Below are 8275 nucleotides of genomic sequence, written 5' to 3'. Positions count from 1 at the left end.
CCAACATTTACATATATCAAAATGGTTTAAATAAACCCTGCAATTCTAGATAAATATAGACGACTCCGTGTTAACGCTATCTAGTACGGCACGGTTAAAGAATAATTTGCGTCAATTCGGTACGTGTTTTATTACTGCTATTAGAATACTGGCGTGCGTTCACCCTCTGACCCAGCTGTCGGCTCCCTGTTAGGGACAGACAAAACGATTGGCCAAAACCACGTGGGGTCGATTTACTACATCCGACGGTATCGGTGGAAACTTCCACATCACGAAGCCCCTTTCCCTTGAATATGTGTTACTGTCTGATTGTCTTTCTTTGGCTCTGGGTGCATAGAGTCAAATATTTTGTGGTCAGCGTCTAGATCTGCTAGTGAGTCACATTATTCAATAGGCAAACAGGTGATAGCGGGCCGAGTGTATAGGCTCCATGGGCATTCACAATTCTTCACTTAGATATTCATTTGAAACGCTTTACCATATAATATAGCCCCTTAACAAGGTTGTCTATGGGATATCTATAATATAGATAAATAGCATATAACGGGAGGCAACTCTTTTGTCCATGGAAAACCTAGACTGTGACCTTGAGCAAATATGATTTATTCTATGACAGCGTATATTGTTGCAACCGAGATAGTATAGCACCGATTTCTTTAACAAACCGACGTCTCTGTGTTCCTTAAACTTTTAAAAATACTAGAAATGGAAAAAATACCTAGCACTTCGGTGAATAGTCGACTTTTAGCGACATTGTATAGTATTCCTTTTGATTGGTTGGAAATATGTCCGGGTGTACTCCTAACGTGTTTGAGAAGATAAGTAGAGCGCGTGCGATGCAGTGGTACTGGTTGATCAAGCTATGGTAATAGAAACAGATTTTACGTCGAAGTCTTGCTTGGAGCATCATACCTTGCCATCTAGTACTCTATTTCTACTTCACCGACAACTGCCTCTGGGAATATTGATATAACGCAACAAATAATTATAGGAAGAATATCGATACATTTTTTGCACTTCGTGGTCATTTAATTTAAGGCTGCTTCTTTGGATCTATGGAAAAGTTGATCCAAAAAGGTGTCCGTTTTGCTACTAATTTCGCCTGATTATCTCTTTACGCAAAAATTTTAGATCAATTACGTTGACAGACCTTCAGTCTCCTCGGTACCTCTTTTGCAGCTTACATTAGTAAACTTGTGCAGGGTTACCATAATATGCTACCGTCTTGGTAAATGCGTAAGCCTGTTCTAGTATGTTGACCGCTACAAGGCCAAAGTAGAGCTCAGCTGATCTTTGTGAAGTGCTTGCATCACAAGAGCGGCCGTTGATTATCTTGAGGAAACTAAATGACACCGACTACTCTTACGAATTTCATTAGGAAATTTATTGAAATCTGCATGTAGGGACAGTTGCAATTTACCGCAAGATACTATTGTATATGTCATGATATATAATCGTAGATCAAGAACTTTTATCATTGTAAACAAGCCTTTCGTTTTACCAATAATGTTGAATGGCAGTAAGTTTAGTCAGGAGGAAGGAAACATTCATCCCAATTCAACCCGAGATGCTAGAGACAACTACCACGTCAACCAAGATTGGTTTAATAAATTTGCTTCTCAATAAAATAAAAGAAGAAATCTACCCGCAAAATACAGGTTTTATTGAGATATAGCTTTTCGAGTACAGTTTATTTATCGTTACGCGTCATGGAAATACTTCCAAACAAACTTAATAATATCTAATAAAAAACACATTATCATTTTATAAACATTATTTAACATACCGAGCGGTTATAGTTTTTAAAGGCTACGGGTATCCGCAGCATTTTCGTTGGGAATCGCGGCCCAACGAAGAAGATCGTTGACACATGGAAAAGCGGGAACTCCTGTAAACGCATTAAATTAGGCTGTATAAGCTCTTTCCCCTAAATTTGTTGGTTTCCGTAAGGAGTTAACTATAAAATATGCTCTTCGCGTGAGTTTGCCCTGCCGAGACGAGTTCTTTGCAGTGACAATATCTACAGGCAATCTTGGAAGAAGAGTTGGTATCACCCTTGGATACGCCTTCCCATAACGTAGCATCACGTTCACACAATAACATAAATCCTGTCTTGTTTCAAACGTAGCCGAAGGTGTTCGACAAATCGATAAGAAGCTGCTAAGGGTTATACTACCTCCGTATCAATAATAGTCTCGTGGCATTGATGTAAAAATACGGTAGCGTAGAGCGCAATGTACTAAATTAAATTGTACAGCCCATTGTTATCAGGAACAAGACAAAAAAAAGAAATTAAGTCAAAAGTTAGTGGACATTATGGTATTTTCGTGTTGGGAGACAACGTTGCGAATTGTTAAAGCGGTGTCATACCAGTCACTCGACTGATATTGACCGTTGGGTGTAGGCGATCGTATTCCCAGGCAAAAGGAACATGCGTTGATGAGCGTGCAAAAAACCATCATCAACGTAATGGGCGCATAGAAACGTGGGTACGTTTTTTTCTATTACATCTGAGAAGCCCCAAGGATTGACTGACAGCTTGAGGCAAGCAGACCTATTCAGATCCATCCTTATATTCGTTGTTTATTTCGTTAGTTTCCTACCTATAAGAAAAACCAGACCTGCGTACAGTTGTGTTGGCTTGATATTTTGTGTTTTCAAATCGAAGCATCGTGTGGGCTTAGAAGTCCGAAATGAGGGTATTATCAACGACATAGGGCCAGCTCGTAGAGGAGAAAACTACGTTTGATCGAAGCTAGCTCTATTTGCTGCGGAGCGGATGTTAAAATATTTCACGGTCAATTGGTAATGAGGTGTTTCTATATATACATGTATCTATATTTATGTATATTTATTTATTTTATGTATGTATGTATATGTATTTATATATTGAGACAATGCTGATTCTACTTTTTACATGTGAAATAATAGCACAAATTTTAGTTAACCTCACTCACTTCTAGCTTTGCTCCTGATATAATAACGAGTCTGCTTTGTGTAGGATGAACCGGCCGAGTTGAATAAGTTTCAGCGGTGGTTGGAAGCAAATAAGCGGTGTTCGAAAACTTCTTTATATTTATTTGCGCTTTAGAAGTTAACAGTTTATCCAGGGTCAATTATCCCCCCGATCGTGTTATAACCACTACACAGTATACGGAGCCACGAAACCTTAGTTTTATCGCTAAAACAAAAAATATGTTAGTCCCAAACGAAAGACCATTTGGAAATTCTTCTGAAAAAACGTTGCTTTGATAAGTAAAATTAAATCTTTCAAGAACATAAACAAGACACTACACCTTGTTCCCATCATAACAGAAGTTCTGTATTTCAGTCAAGTAGACTAGTGTGAGTTAATGCTATCCGATGTAGTTCCTCTAATGAAGTAATGTAACTCTAAGGTAAACAACCGCACTCTACTTCCTTAGGTATCCAATAAGAGTAGCGTGACATTCTGTATGATTTAGATAATGTACGTCCGCTATGATATTTTAGAAGGACAAACTCTTTTCTTGCGTTCACATACTTCTCGAGTTCAAAGACAAATTGATACGGGCGCTGTTATTAGAGTGAGATTTCCTCATTGTTTGTTCTCCGGCTCGTATGCGTCTTGGAGTCGTATTGCGTTTCTGGAGAGATATAACCTCTCCATACATTACACAGCATGGCAGTGTCTCATCGCTAGGACTGTATAGGGGTATTTTGCGTCAAACCTTGGCATTTGTTTGTGGACTGCATGTATTTTCGCTGTTTCCTTGAAAGAAACAACAAGTTTAATTATGTATGATAAAACATTATATATACCTACGAAAAATAAGTTAATATTTTCAAAAAGGACCTGATCTAGGTAAGTTTTGAAATATGATGACACATACTTCTTAAAGTTGGCAAACCTACACATATAAAGCTACCTAATAAAATAGAACTGATAAAGTATTTTCTATTGCGACCAAAAATCGAATAACGTTTATTCTGCGCGAACTGGCTCAGGTTGTCTCTGGTACGACTACATTTGAGAAACCAAACTGGAAGCGTTTCGCGCGACGCTCTCTTTAAATTTTTTTTTAGATTTAACTAAATAGCTAGCTGTTCGATGTCAGTATAGTAGCATCAAGGTCCTTGGTGGCCGATTTTATACTTGTCAAACTACTTCTTATTTCGAGAACAGGATTTTTCTTCTTTCTTATCTTTGATATGGTCTTTATTGGCTGTCGTCAATCAGAGGCGAAATCTCATAGAAACGATAAGCGCTCGAAGTGTTCCACGAATTTGCAGGGCTATTGCGAAAGGCCTCTACCAGTTCATCATGACTTGGAACTTGCTGCAGTATTTATGGGGTCATCGGGTGTGGGGAATAACGAGGAGATCAGGTTCCGGATACTGTCTACCAACGCAAATAAGCAAAACAATGTTAATTACACCTTCAAAGAGAAAGACCAGGATTCGCCTGACCACTTACCTATCATCGATTTCATCAGAGGCACTAGCAGAAGCATAAGTTAGTGATTCGCCCACCAGTTCAGCCAAACGGGGGATAGGGTCCCTGATGCACCAGCAAAGGTCAAGCGTCCTAAGAAAAATGGTGGCAATTGCTACAGTTAAAATCGCATTGTAACTATCCAAGGCGTATTGTTATTATGATGACAAAACTGGTCTGCTAACACCGAATCACCAACGTAAAACTTATCATAATGTTATATTCACGAAAGCTTACTTTATAATTATTTATTAACTGCAATATTTAATATTTTTAGAATTTGATATTGAACGGAACATTTATAGAAAATATCGGTGAAGCTTTGTGACTAACGGCTTCGAATCAATATAAAAAAAAACTTTGTAGTAGATCATTTTGTATACCTTAACGTAGAAATACCGTACCTAACTTTGGGACGCTATCGATATATATATATATATAATTCTAACCCAAATACATTTATATATTTTGCAGAGTTTACAATAGAGGACTCTCGGAAGAGGTATCAAGATACCAAAATTAAAATAATCGTTGTCCTTTTGATCAACTGCGACAAGTTTGAATACTTCCAATCAGCTTCGCATACTTGCAGAACCATTTCCGCACTCTGGACATCCTGTTCAGCTACAGCGGAAAAATATGATACAGTGATGGTGTAGGTTGGCGTCAAGGCATTTACGCTGTTCTGTACCTTGTTAAATCTCTCATTATAATAGGAACCTTAATTCCTATTTGGCAGGCATATCAAATGGAACCTGCCTGAACAAATATGGAACTCAATAATAGTACTTTCGTGAGCGAGCTTCTCAACTCTCGTGAGGTGCCTTTCATGAATCATCATTTCGAAAGACTCGCCTTCTGTAATCGTTTTTTTTTTTATGTATAAACGCGAATAAAACTACTCGTTTAACAATAGCATAATCAACGTTATCAATTCGTGTATAAGTTACATAGCTTTGGTAAGTGATGTAATATGGTAACTCGTAACCATAGTTTACTAGCATAAAATTATAATATATACCAAATGGTATAGTGAGTAACGTAAATACAGTAGAGAGCACTGTTATTACGAAGTGGGTGATATATTATAATTATATTCACTCACAAATATAAGCTCACCGATATCCAGAGAAATTAACAGAACGACTTTTATTAAACAAAGCACTAACCGTTTACGTCAAATGGAATTTTTACTTTTCAGCAACTGCATAAATTAACTTTCGGCAATTTCAGGGAAAATCAATGGATTTCTGTTTTTCTTTTTTCACAAATAGCATAATCATAATAAACAAAATAGTTATAAATAAAATAGAATAGCTACTGACGCATTACCGTAGTAATACATGGAAGTGATGCAGTGCATTCGAATAGCGTAAATGTTGTTTTTTTTTCCTAGATAATCTTTCTTTTTTTTTTTTCAGGATATTGTAACATGTCGGGACGAGCCGTTTACCTATTGCAGGACGCTTTATTGTTGCGTCATTGTTCTCCTGTATCTGATTGAAATCCTCACAACTAAACCGCTTCAACAAATGGACGAATGTCACCTTCCACTTTATTTTACTTATTGACTCAATGCTTATGGTGTTTTACTAACTTCAGTGTGTAACGTGGAATTAGGTTTTTTTCAGGGTCTTACATTTACGTTCTTATTTAGCGTGTTGGGTCAGCACAGCCTTGTCTGCGGAAGTACATTTCTGAAATAAACCCATTTATTACAACATTTGTTAAAATCCCTAGAATTTTATAAATGTGATTACCAGCCAAATTTTAGGTCTTCCACTTTGCCTACCTAAACGAACCACCGAAATACAGCCACTGATACTATCATTAAGTCATTATCTTCTTTTGCGGAATACTGTAAATAAAAGATACGAGAGCTTACCTTTATGGGATAGCCCTTCTTCATGGTACAGCCATCTTTGTGCGCACTGTGACATAGTCTGTAAAAATAGGCGACTTCTAAAAAACTCTGCCGGAATCCGCGAGCAGTTTATCGTGTGATTTGTAAATTTTCACTTACTAAAGTATTCATTAAATGTCTAAATATAACAAATATCTGCCATTGATTTATTGATGAATATTAATGGCTATTCCAATAATATCCAACAAATTCATTTGCCGACTCACAATGTTGTAACTTCGTCGTAAATTAGCGCCTTCTCATTAATTGTTTTGAATACTCCAGGGCCGTCAGTTGAAGCCTTGACAAAGTGTTGAACTTGGCTAATAAATGATGCAATCAGACAGCGCCCAACAAACAGATCGCACGTCAATTTGCCTGACGCCATTCCGCATCTCCAGGTTGTACTGTTCTTATCCTAACTTATCGCCTATGTCCTACGCTATCTTCCCGGCCACATTTTCCGTATCCATGTCTCTAGGCTCCTGATGCTGTACCATAGAATTCCTTATTTGATTTTTTCCCTGCTACCCCACTGGCACCGTGACATAACGGACGACGGCCAAACAGGCGTGAACGCTTTTGAAGATAGCCGCAATTAGAGATACAGTGGCACGTCTTTCTGTGACTATGGGAAACCCCTTCATGCGTTAACACTGTTTAGTACTAGTAGTAATAGCAATTATAAAGCGAGATAATAACAGGATTTATTAGATGTACTCTATATATTCTTAGAGATGTACTCTCTAACCTAACTCGATACCAATAGATATTTGTTTATTACGAAGTGCTTGATGCTGCAACAAGAACAGTATTAATACGATTGAAGCAATACCCTTCAGCTTTGTTAGACGATTGTGCATGGGTCGTTTTTATTGCTAAGCAAAGAGCGATAAAGATATACATATAATATTGTTCAGACTATACTAGCTTGAACAAGATATTTTAGTAGTTAATAGAAAGACCCTGTCAGGCCTTCAATGTTAGTGAAGCTTTTCAGTCGACGTGCTGGTTTCAGTGGCCCAAAGAATTTACCTACGAGAAAGCATGGATTCTGTGAACAAGGACGTACATTTCATAATATAATAATGAGGTCATCCTCCGCGATTTTTCTTATCGCTCCTGAAAGCTGTTATAGGCATGTTCAATTACAGTATGAATCAAAGATATATAAGCGCGTCGCGTGACGAGCCCACAGAAAGCAATTAATAGTTACATTTTACTTTTATGTAATCATTTTGATTACGTGATCCTTAGTATCGAGTTTATTATGTTGGATATGCAGGCCTTACCAGCTCTGTTGCCACTATATTCTCCGCTAAAAGGGCAGATAGATATTTTCTGTCTTTTTTAAGCAAGCCAAGAGTTCTACTTTTCTGCAAGTCGTCTTATTCCAACAAGCTAGTGAGGTACTTCGAGCCCTTACCTATATTGTTTATGTGGTAAACCACGATAGTCAGATCGAGTAATATAAGCTGTTTCAAGTTGAAGCCAGTGATGAGTGCGGTGTCTTCTCTTCCTATGAACATTACTAGTACACCCGTCGTCTATCGGACGGGCAGGTCGAACCGATAGCGCTCTCGTGCGCTTTCGTGCTGTCTAAATTTAGAAAACACGGGTCTTTTAGATGTTATTGTATATTAGGATCAGCGCCAGCTGAGGTCAGTCACCCATATCAGCAGAGAGAGGGAGAGAGAGAGAGAGAGAGGAGAGAGAGAGAGAGAGGTGGGGGAAAAATTGATTCCACCAATACTTAGCTAAGATAATCTATACGATGAAATTTTGAGAGGCCACAATGAAATATAAGAGCACCCTGGCTGCTAACATAACGCATAGTTTGTCATTGGTAAAGTGTCAATATGTGAGCCATTGGGAAGCGGCGTTTCTACAGAGCGACA

General features: G+C 38.0%; 1 long non-coding RNA gene across 5 annotated transcripts; it reads right to left on the bottom strand.

The window, feature by feature from the left end:
• Positions 1-1913: 1913 nt before the first annotated feature.
• LOC111270275 (uncharacterized) lies at positions 1914-7972 on the bottom strand. Of its 5 annotated transcripts, XR_015314905.1 has the most exons (5): positions 6605-7793; positions 6360-6417; positions 6114-6171; positions 4513-4567; positions 1914-4381 (listed from the first exon to the last, which is right to left on the bottom strand). It is a non-coding gene; the product is annotated as an uncharacterized LOC111270275 (long non-coding RNA). The 5 variants fall into 5 exon arrangements; XR_015314907.1 differs by lacking the exon at positions 6605-7793 and adding an exon at positions 7804-7972 and having other exon boundaries at positions 1914-4567; XR_015314904.1 differs by having other exon boundaries at positions 1914-4567.
• Between the last annotated feature and the right edge of the window lie 303 nt (positions 7973-8275).

Source organism: Varroa jacobsoni, unplaced genomic scaffold (assembly GCF_002532875.2).
Source record: "Varroa jacobsoni isolate VJ856 unplaced genomic scaffold, vjacob_1.0 scaffold_1460, whole genome shotgun sequence".
Classification (NCBI taxonomy): Eukaryota; Metazoa; Arthropoda; class Arachnida; order Mesostigmata; family Varroidae; genus Varroa; species Varroa jacobsoni.
Note: the sequence above shows the minus strand (reverse complement) of the source record. Positions and strands in the feature narration are given on the sequence as shown.